The 19,036-nt window shown below is 55.1% G+C and overlaps 4 non-coding genes across 4 annotated transcripts; all 4 read right to left on the bottom strand.

The window, feature by feature from the left end:
• Positions 1 to 2,369: 2,369 nt before the first annotated feature.
• LOC148805569 (U2 spliceosomal RNA) lies at positions 2,370 to 2,567 on the bottom strand. The gene has a single exon (XR_016090216.1). It is a non-coding gene; the product is annotated as a U2 spliceosomal RNA (small nuclear RNA).
• A 6,103-nt stretch (positions 2,568 to 8,670) lies between these two features.
• LOC148805568 (U2 spliceosomal RNA) lies at positions 8,671 to 8,864 on the bottom strand. Its single transcript, XR_016090277.1, has one exon. It is a non-coding gene; the product is annotated as a U2 spliceosomal RNA (small nuclear RNA).
• Positions 8,865 to 11,945: 3,081 nt separating this feature from the next.
• LOC148805567 (U2 spliceosomal RNA) lies at positions 11,946 to 12,143 on the bottom strand. The gene has a single exon (XR_016090264.1). It is a non-coding gene; the product is annotated as a U2 spliceosomal RNA (small nuclear RNA).
• A 6,458-nt stretch (positions 12,144 to 18,601) lies between these two features.
• On the bottom strand, positions 18,602 to 18,797 carry LOC148805566 (U2 spliceosomal RNA). Its single transcript, XR_016090281.1, has one exon. It is a non-coding gene; the product is annotated as a U2 spliceosomal RNA (small nuclear RNA).
• Positions 18,798 to 19,036: the final 239 nt, after the last annotated feature.

Here is a 19,036-nt window from a genome sequence, read left to right as displayed (position 1 = left end):
CGGCGGGGCTATACTGGGGTTCTTGCTCGGGGGTGGCCATGCTCACCTGGCAGGTAACCACCGGGCTGCCGTCCTCCGTCGTGTTCCGCGACACCGAGAAGGAGCTCATTAATGCTGGTCCTGATCCTTGTCCAGGCGGAAGAGAGTCTTCGGCGCTCTCGAGCTCCGAGTCGCTCGAGGCTGACAGGTACTCCGACCCCTCTTCCATCCCCTCAGGGTCCACTGACTCTCCCTGGTTCCTGTCCTGCTCTTCCCCCTTGACTGTCCTTTTCTTTTTCTCCTGGGTCTCCTGGGACTGTTGTTCTTCTCCCATCCGCTTCTTCATCTTCTTCTTCCGTTTGCCCTGTAGGGGCGCCACCTTCTCCTCTTCTGCTGGCGCTGGTGCTGCTGCTGCAGGTGCTCCCTTCCCCTTCCTGCGGTGTCCTTTCTTCACCACCAGCGCCCAGCTCTCTTCGCTGTCCTCGGCCTCCCGAGAAGTTCCCGGCTGTTCGTCCTCTCCCTCCACCCGTTGATCGTCCTCCACCTGTTCCTGCCGTCTGCTTCCTTCCTTCCCTCCCCCGCCAGGGGCTGCACTACCCTCTGGCTGATCTTCCTCTTCGCCGTCCTCCACTGCCAACCTTGCCCCCTCGAACATCACCCTGTTATACTCGGCGCTTCTTTTTATGCACTGGCGGAACAAGTGCCCCGTGTTGCCGCACAGGGAGCACTCTTTCACTGGACACTGCCGTGTCGAGTGGCCCCGCTCATTGCACCGTCCGCACTCCGTTGCCTGACACGCCCCCTCTCGGTGTCCGGATCTGCGACACTTGCGGCAAAAATCCGGCTGGTTCCAATAGTACAAATACCCCCTACCTGATCCGATGGCAAAGGTGGCCGGTGGGTGGGCAAACCCGTCGTTGGTTCTGCTGTCCCTCCTTAGTTCGACCTCGTATCTCCGTTTGCCGGTCCAGACTTTCCGGGTATCCTGGATGATATGGGGCCCGCTTCTCACTTCCACATACCGCCGAAGGAAGGCCGTGACATCGGTATCTGTGATGAAGGGCTCGAACATGTGCACTACCACCCACCGCCTGTTGTCTCCCTGCAGTCCGCCGCACTCGTACTCGCGCATCCCTCCACTCTCGATGACCTCTGTGCATCTCTTCACTACCCGTCCATAGACATCCGCGTTCACAAAGGTGACATCCAAAAATTTCTGTGCCCGGTTCCCCTGCACACATTTAAGTTCCGCCACGCTAACTCCCAAAATGTCAAACAAAATTTTGTCTTCTACCTCCTCTCGCCCAGGCATCTCCGTCTCCGCCTTCCAGTTCAGTCTGATGGTCCATCTCACGCTGGGATCCGTCCCAGCCCTCCTGGATTCTCCGGGGTCCGTGGCCATCCCGGAGCGCAGCCTTTCGGCTGCAAGCAGCCTACTCCCCAGCAAAAAAGGAAACTCCCAAGTCCGCAATCCAAAGGCAAATCCAAGCAATCCGGGTTCAGTTCAGCAAGCAGTCCAAAAAACCGTGTCCTTGTTGTAGGTGTCCTCGTTCGTCTCTCCCTCGGCCCCTGATCTTGGCCAAAAGGCCGAGAAGCGATGCCCGACGCCGGCCTTGGGCGGGCGCGCGGGCGTCCGGCTGGCGCGCAGCGGCGCAGGCCGACGCCTCTGGAGCCCGGTCCGCACGCGGCTGCCGGCCGCCCGGACTCCGCTCTCCCCCTCTCTTGCCTGCCTGCTTGCTCGCCTGCCTGCCCGCCAGTCCCGGGCGGGGGCCCTGCTCTTTGATCTCCTGTCAACGGCCCGACAACGACCGCAGCCGCGGGGGGCGCCAGCCGGCCGGCCTCCTTAGCTTAGGCCCCTCCCACCAGCAGCAGCCGTGCCGAGTGAGCTGCAAGCGAAAGCGGACCGTCGGCACCTGCGGGCAGAGGCAAGGGGCAGCGCTCTCTCGGGAGGGACGGGGACACACACACACCTGCCTGCCTGCCGAAAAAAAGAAAGAAAAGGTGTATATACTAAGTTTTTTGGAGGGAAAACGGCCGGCTGTCGAAAGGGGCCCGCCTGCAAGGACGGGGACACACACACACACACACACACACACACACACACACACACACACACACACACACACACAAGCCACGCCTGCCTCCCTGGAAAAAGGAGGAAAAAACTAAGTTTTTTGGAGGGAAAACGCACGGGAGCCGAAAAGGGGGCCGGCCTGCTTGCCGAGAGAGTCGAGGCGCGGGAAAGTGCACGGAGGGAGCACGGGAACGGGGAGGGGGAGAGAGAGAGACACAGAGACGCACAGATGGACGAGAGACGAGACCGGAGAGGAAGGAGCTCCGGTCCACCTCGCTTGCTTGCTAGCTACGTCTGTCTTTTCACCGCTGAGAGAAGGTAGTGCACCGTTCCCGGAGGCGCTGCAATACCGGGCCGATGCGTGGAGAGGACGGAGCAAGCTCCTGATCCAGCTCCCTGTTCCAAAAATCCGTTTAATATGTGGTCCCCCGATGGGGGACGTATCAGATATTAAACTGATAAGAACAGATTTTTTTTTTTTTTTTTTTTTTTTTTTTTTGGGTTAAAAAACAATCACACATCACCCATAACTACCCAGACACTACCACCCTACACAAAAAAAAAACACTAACGTCCCGTGCACAGGTCCTTCCAACGCTCTTTCGCCGCATCAAAGCCCCATTTCAAAATGTCCCATCGCACTCTCCTCGTTATTTCTTCTTCCAGTCTTCTTCGAATCCCCGAAGCCGGCTTTTCCACTCCATGCTTTATCAAGTCGGTTCGAGCGTCCCACAGAAAGGCCTTGACTAAGCTGATTAGAAGCCACAGGAGAAATGTCCGGTTCCAGGCTCTCACTCCCGGTAGTCCTTTCACGATGACTGCTCTTGTTACAGGAGAATCGGGGCTTACCTGGGTGAAAAGGGTCCTGCACGAACTCCAGACTCTCTGGGCAAACCCACACTCCCAAAAGACATGACTCACCGTTTCCTCCCTCGCACAGCCGTGTCGCGGGCACAGGCTCTGCTGTGATAGCCCGTGTGCATGCATCACTGCCCTGACTGTCATACGACCCCATACGCCGAGCCAGTTCAAGTCCTTAAGTTTATTGTCCAGACCTTTCGGCTGCACCTGCTGCCAGATGGTACTGGACACACCCGGGATCGCTGGTCTCTCTGTCGTCATCACCATCTTGTAGCTCAACCTATGGTTCAGGGAGCACAGTCCTTCCTTCACCTCCGGATGTGCCCGCAGCCACCGCACCGCATGGCGGTAGTGCAATGGCAGCCGCTCGGCTTTAGGGGTCGTGTTGGACCAGACAGTCAGGTGTCGCATGCTCGCCGCGAGCCAAAGGCTCACAAACCGACTGCACACATGGGGTGGGTTCCCGTGCAGGACCGTACAGAGGCTCGCCACGAAGGCACAGTCCAACTTCGTCGGGAAATCAAGGATCCCTCGCCCCCCGTCAGCCAGGGGCCGGTACATGTCGGTTCTCTTGATCCGTTCATACGTATGTCCCCAGACAAACCTGAAAATAGCCCTCACCAGTTCTTTCCTCCGCCTGATAGGTAGGGGGTACACTACCGCCAGGTGGAGTAGCAGAGGCAGGATCTCCGACTTCAGCACCAGCGCTTTCCCAATCCAGGTTAAAGATCGTGATTGCCAAAGGCCTAGCTTCCGGTTGGTCTTCCGGAACCTGGCCTCCCAGTTGAGACTCCCGGGGTCCACGGTGTGGAAACTGACCCCCAAGATCTTCACCGGTCCAACCGTCAATGTCAACCCACCAAAGTCTCTCGGTGCGCTCGGCCAGGTCCCAAATACCTTCACTAGGCTTTTGGCCCTGTTCAGTCGAGCGCCGGTGCCCTTGGAGAAATCCTCCACGATGCTGAGAGCTCTCCCCAAGCCCCTCTCAGAGCCCAGGAAGAGCGTGACGTCGTCAGCATACGCGGCGATCTTCGCCACCTGCCCACCTCCACCTGGCACTGGGATCCCGTCCACCTCCGGGTCTCTCCTCAGCCGGTCTAGGAGGAGCTCTATAAAGACAACATACAACAAGGGCGAGAGGGGACAGCCCTGTCGCACACCACACCGCACTGGAATACGTTCACCTAGGGCTCCGTTGACACATACCCGGGATGTCACGCCGTTGTAAAGGGTCTGAATCCAGCCGACAAACTGGTCCGGCAGACCCTTCCTCTTCATGAGTGCCCACAGAATTCCGTGATGAACCCGGTCAAAGGCCTTGGTCTGGTCCAGGCTCACCAGCAGGAGTGGCAGGCCTCTATCCTCCACCCACGCGATGACGTCACGGATCAGCTGCAGGGTCCAGCTGATCTTGCGTCCTGCCACCCCACACGCCTGGTCAGCCTTCACCAAGACCGGCATCACTGCTCTCAGGCGGCCGCCCAGCACCCTGGCCAAGAGCTTGTAGTCGGTACACAGGAGCTGGATCGGCCGCCAGTTGCCCAGGTCTGTCTTGTCGCCTCCCTTGTGAATCAGAGAGATGATGCCGATCTTCATAGTAGGCCCGAGTCCATCACGGTCCAACACCTCGTTGAACACCTGCACCAGGAACGGCTCCAGGTGGTCCCAGAAGGCGAGGTAGAAATCCGTCGGCAGGCCGTCGATGCCAGGGACAGTGCCCTTCCTCATACCCAGCAAGGCAGATCTGATCTCTGCCCCTGACACTGCCCCGCATAATGCAGCGGGGTCGCCTACCGTCTTCTCCACCCCGCCCAGGATCCCATTCCTGATGCTGGGGTCGGTCTCCTTCTCGTCAAACAAGGCGTTGTAGTACTCCGTGGCACACTCCAACATCCCGGGTATGTCAGTGACTACAGACCCGTCCGCCCTCCGGACGCCTTCAAAGAGGCTGCGTTCTTGCTGCCTCCTCACGGCGCCGAAGAACTGGGCTGAGCAACTTTCATCGCTTTCCCTCCAGACTCCCCGCAATCTGAAAAGAAAATCTCTGGCCCACTGCAGCCACTTACCCCTAAGCAGGCTCCTGATCTGAGTGACCCGCTCGCCATTGAAGGTGCCCCCCTGGTTCAATTGTGCGTAGAGTGCCTCCAGCTCTTCCTGGAGCTTAGTGCACTGATGTTCGTCCAAGCTTCGGCGGATCTTACAGTACCTCTTTGTCACGACCGAGATGGTACGCTTGCAGGACTCCCACCAGTACACTGCCGAGCTGAAGGACTTCCTCCTCTCCTCGTAGTCCCGTAGCACTGTAATGATCTTCCTCCGATATCTCGCCTCCTGTAGAACTTGTCTATTCAGCTTCCAGTAACCTGCCTGGAAGCGGGGGTCCTCGACACCGAAGGAGACCATTAACACACAATGATCTGAAAACCAGGTGGGGGTCACTTGCCTGCTCAGGGTTGCCCAGTTTGCTGTGGTGAACACGTAATCCAGGCGCCTGAAGATTCCCCTTCCGTTGTCCCAAGTGTGGTGTGCGACGTCGCGGAACCCGTCCCTCAGGCCAAACCCCGTGATCAAGGACTGAAGTAAGTGGACGCCCTCGCCGTGTGCGTCCCCCAAGTCGATGTTGAAGTCTCCACCAATGATCAGCTCCCTATTTGTGTACAACAGGGGCTCCAGATCTCTCAGGAAGGCCCCCTGCTGCCGCCTGTCTGCCGGGGCGTATACTGCAAGCAGTCTGGTCTTAACTCCTCTCCGAGTCCCGTCAACCACCAGCAGACGGCCGGGGACCACAGAGCTGACCACCTGGGCGGAGAAAACTGGGGAACCGCACACGATGCCCACGCCGGAGGAGTTTACCCCCCCGACGCTCCACCACGAGGGTCCCTGCGTCCACTCCTTCTGGAAAAGCTGCACATCCTCCTGGTCCTTCAGATGGGCCTCCTGCACAAAACAAATGTCAAACCGTCTTCGGGACAGGTCTCGGAAAACACCAACCCGCTTTACCTGGTTCCGCAATCCCCTCACGTTAGCTGTGGCTACCGTGAAGGTCATTACGGCTCTGGGTTGCTGTCACTCTCCATTTCCCCACCAGGGCTAGAGCTAGACAGGTGCTCCACCCCTGTTATGCTTCCCAAGCTCTCGCTGTCCGAGTCACCCATAAGGGTGACCGCTGGGACCGGGCTCACGCCTGGGCCCACGCAAAAGCTCGGGTCGGGGTCGGGGTCGGGTCTCAGGCTCGTGTCATAAACAGGCCCAGGGTCTAAATCAGGCCCGGGGTCAGGATCAAGGCCGGTGTCCAGGACAAGGCCGGGCGTGCTGGGCTGGTAGATCGTCATCGGGCTCCCCTCATCCCCAGTAGCTTGTAGGGCCGGGAGTGAACTCCAAGCCACTTTCCCGGCACCCTGCCCCGGGGGGAGGGTACCTGCGCTGCTCTCTGGCTCCTGGTCACTCTGAACCGGCTCCGGCTCAACCTCCGCTTCCATCTCCTCCTGGTCCTCCACAAACTCCTGGTCCACCACCACCTCCGGCCGGCGGCCCCCGGACCTCTTCTTCTTCTTGTCCTCCGATTCCGTCTGTCCCTTACCAGCCTGTGCCCGTTTCCTGGATCGTCCCATCGTCACGGCTGCCCGATACGCCATCCCCTCCTCATCTGCCGGCTCTGGAGCTGCAGATGTCCCAGCTTCTGCCCGGGCAGGTCCTTCCTTCACAATGTCCGCCCAGCTCCCTCTAACGGGTGCAACGTCCCGCGATGGTCCTTCCTGCGGGTCGTCCTCTGTCTCCTGTCTCCGTGCCTTCCCTTTCCCCTTCCGCCTCGGCCTCCCCACCGTCTGCCACTCGTTCTCTTCCACCCCTTTCCCAGGGGCTCCTCTGGCTTCCGCCTGGCCGTCCTCTCCACCGTCTCCCGCTTCGCTGTCCTCTGCCCCGCTCTCCCCTGCTGCCAGGCCTTCACCTTCATAGAAATCCTTGTTAAAATCGGCATTCCTGCGACGGCAGTCACGGTACAAATGCCCAGTGACGCCACACAGCGAGCATTCTTTAATTGGGCAATACCGTGTCTCGTGGCCCCGCTTGTTGCACTTCCTGCATTCCGTCACCTTACAATCGGCCTCCCGGTGCCCATACTCCCGACACTTACGACAAAAGACCGGCTGATTCCCGTAGTACAGGTACCCCCTACCTGTTCCGATTGCAAAGGTGGCAGGCGGGTGGGCGAATCCTCCCGGGGATCTGGGGTCCTTCCGAAGCTCGACGCGATATTGCCTCTTCCCCGTCCAAACCCGACGTCGATCTATAATGAGCTTCGGTGGCTCCAGGACCTCCACATAGCGACGGAGGAAGGTGGTGACATCACAGTCCGGCATAAAGGGATCGAACATGTGGAGGATCACCATCCTCTCGTTATCACTCTGCAACCCCACACACGTATAGTTCTCCAGCTTACCATCCCTTTGGGCTGCAATTACCTGCTCCGTAGCATGGTGATGCCCCTTTTCCGTCACAAAAGAAAGATCCATGAACCGTAGCACCCGATTCCCCTGTAAACATTTAATCTCCGTGACTTCTAAATGCAAGACACCAAACAGTACCTCTTCCTCGAAGGCATCCCTTCCCGGCATCTCCCCATCCGCCTTCCAAATGAAGCGGATGGTCTTGCGAATGTTGGGACCCTCCTCCGCCTTCCTCGCTGCCCCAGGGTCCGCAGCCATCGCAACGCAGCCTTTTCGGCTGCCGAAGCAGCCTACTCACCAAAGCCGGGGTCCAAAAACGTCCAATCCAAATCGAAATCCAACCGCAATCCGAAACGCAATCCAAACGAAATCCAAACGAAATCCGAGGTCCAAAATCCAGGCAATCCAATAGCGCAGTCCTCTCCGGCAGTCTCTCCTCCGGTGTTCTCTTCCACGGTCTTCTGGTGTTCCCTTGGCCGCGGTCAAGCCACGTACCAAGATCGCAGCCAAAAGGCCGAGAAGCGATGCCCGACGCCGGCCTTGGGCGGGCGCGCGGGCGTCCGGCTGGCGCGCAGCGGCGCAGGCCGACGCCTCTGGAGCCCGGTCCGCACGCGGCTGCCGGCCGCCCGGACTCCGCTCTCCCCCTCTCTTGCCTGCCTGCTTGCTCGCCTGCCTGCCCGCCAGTCCCGGGCGGGGGCCCTGCTCTTTGATCTCCTGTCAACGGCCCGACAACGACCGCAGCCGCGGGGGGCGCCAGCCGGCCGGCCTCCTTAGCTTAGGCCCCTCCCACCAGCAGCAGCCGTGCCGAGTGAGCTGCAAGCGAAAGCGGACCGTCGGCACCTGCGGGCAGAGGCAAGGGGCAGCGCTCTCTCGGGAGGGACGGGGACACACACACACCTGCCTGCCTGCCGAAAAAAAGAAAGAAAAGGTGTATATACTAAGTTTTTTGGAGGGAAAACGGCCGGCTGTCGAAAGGGGCCCGCCTGCAAGGACGGGGACACACACACACACACACACACACACACACACACACACACACACACACACACAAGCCACGCCTGCCTCCCTGGAAAAAGGAGGAAAAAACTAAGTTTTTTGGAGGGAAAACGCACGGGAGCCGAAAAGGGGGCCGGCCTGCTTGCCGAGAGAGTCGAGGCGCGGGAAAGTGCACGGAGGGAGCACGGGAACGGGGAGGGGGAGAGAGAGAGACACAGAGACGCACAGATGGACGAGAGACGAGACCGGAGAGGAAGGAGCTCCGGTCCACCTCGCTTGCTTGCTAGCTACGTCTGTCTTTTCACCGCTGAGAGAAGGTAGTGCACCGTTCCCGGAGGCGCTGCAATACCGGGCCGATGCGTGGAGAGGACGGAGCAAGCTCCTGATCCAGCTCCCTGTTCCAAAAATCCGTTTAATATGTGGTCCCCCGATGGGGGACGTATCAGATATTAAACTGATAAGAACAGATTTTTTTTTTTTTTTTTTTTTTTTTTTATTGGAAAACAGTTCATTAAATTCCATTATTTTCCTTTACCTTATTTTCAACCATACTTATAAGCACAAAGTACTGTTTTCTAATAAAACATAAAAGGAAACAAATCACAACCAACCAAATACCTTATTCATATTGACAAACAAGGTCGTATCAACCATTAATTCACAAACCCAAATACACAGCCTTTGTCATCCAACCCTGTAGCACAGCACACACGCCTAGGCTAATACAGAATCAGTACATCTGTTAAACATAACATTTCAACCCAAAAGTTCCATTCCATAATCAGCTAACAGAATCTTCAGTAAACTACCAACAAATCCCATTCATATCAACAAAATTGCACAAACAAATCAAATCGCAACCAAACCTATTCACATCCCATCACATACCCCAAAACCTCCACTCATCTCCATAATCCCGCCCATTATGCAATTAACCCAGATACCCTTTTTTCCAAACTGTCAGTACAATCCATTTCCGTAACTCTACTATATACATCCAAAAACCCGTCCTAGTGAAACAAATCAAATTTTCCCACTAACCAACCCCAAAACCTCTGTCCTATTTACATTGCCCATCCCTTTTACAAGTATTTCAACAATCAATTTCACATAACATTCAATACAATAACTTCGTTATACTTATACAAATTCAAGTCAGTTAATAACAAAAAACAAAAAACACAGCAAACCCAGTATCACAATTCCACATTATTCACGTCCAAACATTCGAAGAAAACCCGCCATATAACCCAAACTCGCCACCTAATTCCCTAATCCCGCCCCTTATGCAAAAAAGAAACCTAACATCTAACGTCTATACCTTAAATCTACATCATCCCTTCCCTTTCTTTTTTCCTTTTTTCCTAACTGTCTGTCCCACCTTAACCTCACCCTTCTCATTCCCTTCCTCCTTCCCATCTACAGTCAAAACTGATACACTTTCACCAGCATCACCATTCACCCAACGAAACTTAAGCCTGTTTGACCCCTCCTCAACACCTGACACATCTCTCTCCGCGCTCCCCAAACCATTCGTCCTACTGTCGATCCCACTATCTCCCTGAAACCGCCCCTCTAACAAAATGCCCGTGTACCCTTCCTTCTCTAAGTCCAGTTCACACGATTTCACAAAGTCAGAGTACTGTCTCTCTTCGTCGCTGTCAATAAACCCGTCCGCATACACTACCATGTCCTCAGAGTCATAAATTCCTCCCTGCACATCACTCCCTTCTTTCTCCATGTCTCTTACATTCCTACTCACACAATTTACATTAACACTCTTCTTCACATTCTTTATACAACACTGATAAACATGTCCCGGCTCGTCACACAGATAACACTTTTTCTCTTGCAGGCAATTCCTGGCCACGTGACCTGTCTTCCCACACCGCTTGCAGGACACCAACGTACACTGTGAAGCAAAATGTCCACGTTCCCCGCATACCATACACGCAAGGGGCTGCCCAGGATAAACCAGGTAGCCCCTATGGGTCCCGATCTCGAAGAATGCAGGGGGGTGTATCACCCCCTCCTCGGCCGTCTTCCCCAGTCGCAGTCTCATCAGGTAAGTCCGCTTCCCATTCCACACACCATCAGGATCCAACTGTCTTTTCCCTGCTCCTTGCAAATCCACAAATTGTTGTAAAAATGCCTCAATGTCCTTCTCTGGAACAAATGAATCAAACACATGAACCATCATGACTGTCAGTTCCCCGGCAAACATTGGCTCCACACGAAATAACTTAACCGGATCCTCATCCTTCTTCTCCTGAACCTTTCTCCACACATCGAAGCACAAAGCTTCTGATGCGAGAGTCACTTCGAACACTCCCCGGGCACAATAATCCTGGAGGCAAAAAACGTCCGCCAAGTTAACCCCCAAACATTGAATCAACATAAACTTTTTAAACTTATCTCTATCCCAGCACACAGGTCCGTCGCGGCTCCTCAGTGAAAAAGAAAGGGAGTTCTTCCTCCGCTCCTTCCTCGCCCAGGGATGCCCAGCCATCGTTCCAGCAAAATCCTCAGCGCTCCTTCCGGATCCTCCAGGTAAACAAAACCGCCGTTGTCCAACACCGACCACCGTCTCAGCAGATCCTCGTCACCACCGCTCCAGTCTTCCAGGCTCCACCATCAGCACTCCGTTCCGTCAGGTCCTTCCGTTCCTCCCCTCGCCTTCCCGACCCCCCGGACTAAGATCTTGGAATTGCGGGCTTGCCGGCTTAAACCTTGATCTTAGCCAAAAGGCCGAGAAGCGATGCCCGACGCCGGCCTTGGGCGGGCGCGCGGGCGTCCGGCTGGCGCGCAGCGGCGCAGGCCGACGCCTCTGGAGCCCGGTCCGCACGCGGCTGCCGGCCGCCCGGACTCCGCTCTCCCCCTCTCTTGCCTGCCTGCTTGCTCGCCTGCCTGCCCGCCAGTCCCGGGCGGGGGCCCTGCTCTTTGATCTTCTGTCAACGGCCCGACAACGACCGCAGCCGCGGGGGGCGCCAGCCGCCCGGCCTCCTTAGCTTAGGCCCCTCCCACCGGCAGCAGCTGTGCCCAACCAGCTGCAAGCGAAAGCGGACCGCCAGCACCTGCGGGCAGAGGCAAGGGGCAGCTCTCTCTCTCGGGAGGGACGGGGACGCGCGCGCACACACACACGCCTGCCTGCCTGCCTGCCTGCCTGCCTGCCTGCGGAAAAAAAAGAAAGAAAAGGTGTATATACTAAGTTTTTTGGAGGGAAAACGCCCGGCTGTCGAAAGGGGCCCGCCTGCAAGGACGGGGAGACACACACACACACACACACACACACACACACACACACACACACACACACACACACAAGCCACGCCTGCCTCCCGGGAAAAAGGAGGAAAAAACTAAGTTTTTTGGAGGGAAAACGCACGGGAGCCGAAAAGGGGGCCGGCCTGCTGGCCGAGAGAGTCGAGGCGCGGGAAAGCGCACGGAGGGAGCACGGGAACGGGGAGGGGGAGAGAGAGACACAGAGGCACAGAGACACACGGATGGACGAGAGACGAGACCGGAGAGGAAGGAGCTCCGGTCCACCTCGCTTGCTTGCTAGCTACGTCTGTCTTTTCACCGCTGAGAGAAGGTAGTGCACCGTTCCCGGAGGCGCTGCAATACCGGGCCGATGCGTGGAGAGGACGGAGCAAGCTCCTGATCCAGCTCCCTGTTCCAAAAATCCGTTTAATATGTGGTCCCCCGATGGGGGACGTATCAGATATTAAACTGATAAGAACAGATTTTTTTTTTTTTTTTATTTATGTTTTTATTACAAAAATAACAAACTACAACACACCAAGGTAAGACAACAACAACATTTCCACCATTCAAACAAAAAGAACAAATCAGCCCCCCCTTGGAACAATAGCAACACCCCATATGATATTACACTCCACAGTCAAAATCAAAAATCAGAAAGCCAAAAAGTATAAATAAGACAATATTCATATGAGTTCAAACAGAAAACCCCCAAAACACAGTCACCGAAAATATTTACCCAAATTCCTTACATTACCATAATCCCGCCCAGTATGCAAAATTAATCCCTCCTCCATCCCCAACATTTCCATTATTATTATAAAACCAAGAAATACAGAAACAAAACCATACACAGAAAAACAATTCAACACCCCAAAGAAATTAACCCCTTCCACCTTTCTTTTGCCGCTGCAAAACCCCACCGCAGGATGTCCCACCGGACACGTCTGCTGACATCGTTTTTGACTTTACGAAATACCGACACGGCTGTAACACTACCGCCGTGCTCCACCAGCTCCTTCCTAGCTGCCCATATATAAAACTTAACTAAACTTAGTATAAACCATAACAAAAATTCTGTATTCCATTTCCTCGCTCCCTTTATTCCTCGAATCACCACCCGGCTCGTTAAAACAAAATCAAGGGCGACTTTCTGCAAGAGCTCCTCGCAGTGACCCCACACCCTTTGGGCGAAAACACAACCCCAGAATACATGTAGTAGGGTCTCCACCTCAGAACAGTCGGGACGCGGGCACTTGTCCTGCCTGGACAATCCATGCCTGTGGAGCGTGTCCCTCACGGGCAACCTGTTCCAGAGCAACCGCCAGTTGAGGTCCTTGAGTCTGTGTTCTAGACCCACCGGCTGGATCTGCCTCCACTCCTCCTCCGACACCCCCACGACCGCAGGTTCCCCCTTCTCCATAGTAACCCTATACATTTGCCTGTGGTCCGTTGAACCCAAGCCCTTCCTGAACTCCGGATGTTTCTGGAGCCACACCACAGCATGCCTATAATGCCAAGGCAGCTTTTGTGCCTTCGGCGTTGTGTTCGTCCACACTACCAGGTGTTTCATCGTAGCTGCGAACCACAAACGAATAAAACAAACACAGAGGTGATCCGGGTCTTCGTATAGGGTTTTACACAGATTTGCAATGAAAATAGTGTCTAACTTCAACGGGAAGTCCGGAACAGCCCTACCACCCCCCTCCACTGGCCTGCACATGTCTGCCCTCCTTATATACTCATGCGTTCCACTCCAAACGAAGTGGAAGACCGCCCTCACCAGGTCTCGGCGGAGCCGAGCAGGCAGGGGGAACACGCAGGCCAAGTGTAGCAGCAGTGGCAGTACGTCCACCTTTAAAACTAGCACTTTCCCCGTGTATGTCAGCGACCTATTCAACCACAGGCCCATCTTTTGCTTAACCTTCCCCATCCTCAGGTCCCAATTGATCCTGGCCGAGTCCTGCGTATGGTAGAGAACTCCCAGAATCTTCACCGGCCCCGTCACCAAGGTAAGACCACCCGCCACATCTTGTCGTTCTTTCCACTTGCCAAAATATTTAACAGTACATTTTGACGTGTTCAAAAAAGCACCTGTCCCTCTGGTCTGACTCTCTACTATCTGTAGTACTTGTGAAAGGCTGCTGTCAGTGGTAAGAAACAACGAAATATCGTCCGCATAGGCAGCTATTTTTGCCTGTGCTCCCCCACTCCCCGGGACCACCACCCCTTCCACCCGGGGATCACCTCGAATCAGATGTAGAAAGGGTTCTATGTAGAGCACGTACAATAAGGGGGACAGAGGGCATCCTTGCCTCACCCCGCACCTGACTGGAATACCCATGCCTAGCTTACCATTAATGCATACCCTTGAAATGACATTGTTATACAAAACCTTGATCCATCTAATGAAGCCTTCGTCCAACCCCACTCTTTTCATCACCTCCCAAAGGAAAGTGTGATGTACCCGATCGAAAGCCTTGTTCTGATCAAGGTTCACAAGCATCATCTCAAGGTTCCTGTCTTCCACCCATTCTATCACGTCTCTGATCAACTGCAGGTTCCACTTTACGTTTCTGCCCTCCACACTGCAGGTTTGATCCCTACTCACCAGATCCGGCATCACCTTCCTCAGCCGTCTCCCCAATACTCTGGCCAAGATCTTATAATCGGTGCAGAGTAATTGGATCGGCCTCCAGTTCTCCAGATCTTCTTTATCCCCTTTCTTATAAACCAGCGACATGATACCAGTCCTCATCGTTCTTCCTAACTCACCCTCCTTCAGGACTTCATTATAGACCTCCAACAGCACCGGTAGTAACCTGTCCCGGAAGGTGACATAAAAATCTGTAGGAAGCCCGTCAATCCCAGGGGTAGTACCTTTTCGCAGGCCACCAATGGCTTCTCCTATCTCCGTCAGTGTTAGATCCCCACACACACCTTCCACACCAACCGTCTTCCTGTCGAAACCCACCAACCACTCATCCCACAAGCTCGCATCCACTGGTTTCTCTGAAAATAAAAACCTGTAAAAATTAGTTGCACACCTCACCATGCCTTCTATATCTCTGACAATGGACCCATCTTCTCTCCTCAGACCCTCAAAGAGAGTCTTCTTCTGTCTGGCTCGGACCGAGCCGAAGAACTGAGCTGAGCACTTCTCCTCGCCCTCCATCAGGGTGCCCTTAAGCCTAAACAAAAAATCCTTCGCTCGCTCTAACCAAAGTTCTTTCAGCCTGAGCTTGAGCTCTGAAACTTTTGCCATATCAAAAGCACCGCCCTGGTTGGAAGCCACATACAGATCTTCAAGTTCCTGCTGCAATCTCTCAAGCTCTCTTCTCTCTGCTACTTTCTTTTGGCAACAGTAGGAAATAGAAGCTTTGGAGATAGCCCTTTTACAGGCCTCCCACCAAAGAACCGCTGTCGGGTACCTCCCCCTCTGTAACTGGAAGCGTTCCAAAAGCGCAACTATCATGCTCTGATAATCGGCTTCCAATAACACTTTCGTGTTCAGCTTCCAGTAATTTGATTTAGGGTCCATACCATCTGGTATCAGATCAACCGACAGCAACAGATGATCTGAAAACCAAACCGGGGTAACCTGTGCCGCCTGTGTCAACCCACGCAGGGTGGTGAAGATATAATCCAGTCTTCTAAAAACACCCCTTCCGTTACTCCATGTGTGCATTCTCCCTCTCTGACTAAGATCTTTATGACCGTCCTTTAAAGAAAACCGTGATATTAATTCCTTAAAACTACCCACACTCGCACCACTCACGTCACACACATCCATATTAAAATCCCCTCCCATCACCACCACCCTATTAGTAAACAGATGTGGCTCAAGATCTCTTAAAAACGCCGCCTGGAGCCGCCTTTCGGCAGGCCCGTAGACAGCTATCAGACGGACCTGCAGTCCGTCCCATACACCATCTACGACCATAAGCCTTCCCGGGACTATGATATTGACATCGTTAGCCGTGAAATTCGGGGTTCCACAAAGGATCCCAATTCCAGACGAGTGCACTCCCCCTACGCTCCACCAAGACTCCCCTTTAACCCAATCTCTCTTAAAGGTGGCAATATCACCTCTCGTGCCTAAATGTACCTCCTGCAGGAAACAAAAGCCGAATTGGCGCGCTTCTAAATATTTAAAGACGCCAATCCGCTTAACATGATTTTTAAGCCCTCTGGCGTTAACCGTACATACTGTGCGACTCATGTTGGATCAAAAGGAGTCCGCAGCTGTAACCCGTCTCCCAAACTAAAGTCACTTTGTATTCCGATAGGGCTAAGGACATTCTCCATCCCACTTGGAACCTGCGGGGACCCCTCCCCCAGGGATGATGGACTTACCCCAGGATCATCGGAGGTCAGAAGGTGGGTACCGCCGTCTTTCCCGGACTGTTCTGAGGTCTCCGAAACAGAAACTTCCTGTTCCACCACTATGTCCCCTTGGCCCGGGGGTATGGGGTCATCGAGCGTACTAACCGCGGCTGAGGCTTCCAAGGGGTCAGCCTCCTTACCCAGCTCTTCACCCCCCTCCCTCTGTTCCCCTTCCTCCCCACCCCCCCCTTCCCTGCCCCCTTCCCCTTCCCCTTCCCCCTCTACACCCTCCTCCACCCCTTCCTCCTTCCTACCCCCTTTCTTACCCTCCCCCCTCGCCCTCTTTACAGCAATCGCCTTTTTACGTCTCGGCCTTCTCTGTCCACTCTCTCCATCTTCTACCTTCTGGACCTCGACGTCGCTGGTTTCCGAGTCCTCCTCGGAATCTAGGACCTGGAAACGATTGGTCACCGTCTCAAACAAGCACACGTCAGACCTCATTCTTCTCTTTTCAGCCGCCGACTTCCTCTTTGTGGCCCTGCTCGGCTGGATGGACCACTCCGGCGACCCCGATTCTGCCTCCTCCACCTGTTCGGCCCATGATGAGGTCCCCGGACGCGCCTCTTCAGGTACCTCGGTCGCCGTTGCTGGCTCCTCTGGTCTATCGCCTCTGTCCTCTCTTACGTCTGCACAAGGCCTCTGGGTGGTCGCAGCCTTCTGCGGTGGTCTGGTCTCGTCTCCCCTCGAGCCCTCCGCCGAGGTCCGCACCACATCTGCAAAACTCCGGCTCTTCCTCGGACAGACCCTGTAAACATGGCCTTCTGCCCCACATAGGTCACATGTCAAAACCTTGGTGCAATCCTTTGTGTCATGAGTTGTGGCCTTACACTTTCGACACACACCACCGGGACAGTTCATAGCCACATGTCCTCTCTGAAAACATTTCTTACATGTCACAGGTTGGCCCGGGTAAAAGAGGTAACCCCTATTAGGCCCTATTGAAAAATAAGCCGGGGGGTGAACCACACCCTCGCCCTCAGACGGCTTAGGTCTCAGCCTCACCGTATAGCGCCTCTTACCAGTCCACACTCTGAGGACGTCTAAATCTTTCTGGCCTTCTCCCTGGACATCCACGAACCTGGATAAAAAGGTAATTATGTCCCTTTCTGGTACCCGGTGGTTAAACAAATGAATTGTCAAAGTCCTGAGTTCCCTGGCGAACAACGGCTCTATCAGGAACTCATTAAGTGGAGCCACCTCCTTTCCCTCGCACACTCTCTCCCAAGCCTTCTCACAAAGTTCGTCGCTCGCGAGAGACAGGTCGTAAATCCCTCGAACCGGGAAGTCTTGCAAACAATCGATGTCCTTCAACTCGATCCCCAAAGCCTTCATCAGGACCACTCGTTCAAACCGCTCACGGTTCATCCAGTCCTTCTTCCTCTCCGCATCCTTCACCACAAAGCGCACTGTGCACCGCATCAGCCCCTCACGGGACAGAGGGTGCACAGCCGCCGGACCGCGGGCCCGCTCACCACCGCCGACCGCCGTCATCTTGGAGGCCCCACTTCGCCCCCTGGGCTCAACCCAGGGCGACTACCCGTGGTGACCTTTGGTGGACGTCTGCTCCGGTCTTCTGGTGGTAAGGATCCGCCCGTCTGGTCTGGTCTGGTTCCGCCGTTCGTCGTCTTCTCCTTCTCCTCCTCGCCTTCGTCGTCTTCACCTTTTGACAAGTCCTCGGACCGCGGTCATGCCACGTATCGTCGGAACTTGGCCAAAAGGCCGAGAAGCGATACCCCCAAAGGCGCGGACCGACGCGCGGGCGTTCCGCTGGCGCACAGTGGCGCAGGCCGACTCTCCTCTGGAGCCCGGGACCCGCGCAGCTGCCGGCCTCCCTGCAGCCAGAGGCCTGCCGCCGGACTCTGCTCCCCCTCTCTCTTGCCTGCCTGCCTGCCGCCTTCCTGCCAGTCCCGGGCGGGGGCCCTGCTCTTTGATCTTCTGTCAACGGCCCGACAACGACCGCAGCCGCGGGGGGCGCCAGCCGCCCGGCCTCCTTAGCTTAGGCCCCTCCCACCGGCAGCAGCTGTGCCCAACCAGCTGCAAGCGAAAGCGGACCGCCAGCACCTGCGGGCAGAGGCAAGGGGCAGCTCTCTCTCTCGGGAGGGACGGGGACGCGCGCGCACACACACACGCCTGCCTGCCTGCCTGCCTGCCTGCCTGCCTGCCTGCCTGCGGAAAAAAAAGAAAGAAAAGGTGTATATACTAAGTTTTTTGGAGGGAAAACGCCCGGCTGTCGAAAGGGGCCCGCCTGCAAGGACGGGGAGACACACACACACACACACACACACACACACACACACACACACACACACACACACACACACACACACACACAAGCCACGCCTGCCTCCCGGGAAAAAGGAGGAAAAAACTAAGTTTTTTGGAGGGAAAACGCACGGGAGCCGAAAAGGGGGCCGGCCTGCTGGCCGAGAGAGTCGAGGCGCGGGAAAGCGCACGGAGGGAGCACGGGAACGGGGAGGGGGAGAGAGAGACACAGAGGCACAGAGACACACGGATGGACGAGAGACGAGACCGGAGAGGAAGGAGCTCCGGTCCACCTCGCTTGCTTGCTAGCTACGTCTGTCTTTTCACCGCTGAGAGAAGGTAGTGCACCGTTCCCGGAGGCGCTGCAATACCGGGCCGATGCGTGGAGAGGACGGAGCAAGCTCCTGATCCAGCTCCCTGTTCCAAAAATCCGTTTAATATGTGGTCCCCCGATGGGGGACGTATCAGATATTAAACTGATAAGAACAGATTTTTTTTTTTTTTTTTTTTTTTTTTTTTATTGGAAAACAGTTCATTAAATTCCATTATTTTCCTTTACCTTATTTTCAACCATACTTATAAGCACAAAGTACTGTTTTCTAATAAAACATAAAAGGAAACAAATCACAACCAACCAAATACCTTATTCATATTGACAAACAAGGTCGTATCAACCATTAATTCACAAACCCAAATACACAGCCTTTGTCATCCAACCCTGTAGCACAGCACACACGCCTAGGCTAATACAGAATCAGTACATCTGTTAAAC

Source organism: Atractosteus spatula, unplaced genomic scaffold (assembly GCF_055471065.1).
Source record: "Atractosteus spatula isolate fAtrSpa1 unplaced genomic scaffold, fAtrSpa1.hap1 Scaffold_7, whole genome shotgun sequence".
In the NCBI taxonomy this organism is placed as follows: Eukaryota; Metazoa; Chordata; class Actinopteri; order Semionotiformes; family Lepisosteidae; genus Atractosteus; species Atractosteus spatula.
The sequence above is the reverse complement of the archived record's forward strand: the minus strand, read 5'-3'. Positions and strand labels throughout refer to the sequence as shown.